This window comes from Belonocnema kinseyi, chromosome 7 (genome assembly GCF_010883055.1).
Source record: "Belonocnema kinseyi isolate 2016_QV_RU_SX_M_011 chromosome 7, B_treatae_v1, whole genome shotgun sequence".
NCBI lineage: Eukaryota > Metazoa > Arthropoda > Insecta > Hymenoptera > Cynipidae > Belonocnema > Belonocnema kinseyi.
Genome location: NC_046663.1, coordinates 71,935,969 through 71,937,303, shown reverse-complemented (window position 1 = coordinate 71,937,303; position 1,335 = coordinate 71,935,969). Strand labels below are relative to the sequence as shown.

At 32.4% G+C, this 1,335-nt stretch overlaps 1 protein-coding gene across 2 annotated transcripts in view; it reads left to right on the top strand.

Annotated features, from left to right (window-relative positions):
* The window catches only part of LOC117176948 (GDNF-inducible zinc finger protein 1-like), a 15,976-nt gene that overhangs the window by 5,482 nt on the left and 9,159 nt on the right, over positions 1-1,335 (top strand). The window lies entirely within an intron of this gene.

Genomic DNA, 1,335 nt, shown 5'->3' with positions numbered 1-1,335 from the left:
AATAATTGAGTCCAGAAGGAGCGAAATTTAACTCCTTAATAAACTCAAAATTTCACTCCAATGATGTCAGCTACATTATTAGGTAAGCCCATTAGGAGCGAAATTTAACTCCTTAATGAACTCAAAATTCCGCTCCAATGACGTCAGCTTTATGACTCCAACGGCTGAAGTCACGCAACTCACTCCCAGTTGAACATACACGATCGCTCCAATGGCGTCAGAATTCGCCACCTTTGGAGCGATCGATCGCTCCATTTGGTGTGTCCAGCCGTTCCAAGTACGGGAGTCGCTCTCCGCTCCAAAGAAAAGTCACGCTCACTCCAAAGGGAGAAGCTCACTTCTGGCTTCAAGTTGGAGCGACGATTAACACCATTGGAGTGCTATATCACTCAAGGAAAATTAGAGAGATGACATATTTAAAGAACTTATTATACATAATTATATTATAAAAATGAAATATGCAATATAAATATTCTTCTAAAAACATAAAATGTTCCAATACTTTTTTAGGCCGCATATGGAACATTGAACGCTTCTTGACCTTAGGACATTTTTTTGACGTTCTACAAACGTATTTTTAAATCTTACGTCCTAAAAACGTATTTAGGACGTTATAGTGCCATCTTGATGTACTTCTTTTACATGTCGTTATACCAAACTTGTAAATTTGAAACTTTTATGAAAGATATCACAGTTAAATGACGAATTAACTGTAATCGAAAACAGGAACATATGTCTACAATACTAAATTCTGATAAACAAGTGATTTAAGAATATTTCATATCGACTGAAACAATTCAAAACTGATTCCTATGAACATTTTTAAATGGGAATTTTTTAATTTTCAAATTTCTAAACATACTCTACTTATGATATTCTTCAATTTTCTAATAATATTCTAATTTATTATAACGTGCACTGTTAATATTTTATTATATGGCACCTTCTTGATGTTTTTCTTTTGCATTTTTGTTTTTCAACCGTTTGGATTCGAAACTTTTACGGCAGATGTCACAGTTAAACCGTGAATAAACTGTAATAAAAAAGCAAAAACGGGACATTATTTTTCCGATTTGTATAGTAGTTTTTTCGAGTTTTCGTAGATATTGTTTGTTTTGGCGAATTTGAACTCCTCTTATAGCTATAAAAATGTCCTATACAGTGTACAGTATCGATAGGTTTTTTCATACCCTTTCCATTATAATAAACATTGATTGAAAAAATGAATATTTGACCTTCAAAAACAAAGGACTAAACTAAATTAATTTTTTTCATAGAAGTTTTGTGAAGATTTCTATGCTAGAAAGAAAACTTGGATTTTTCCTTCAAGTAAAT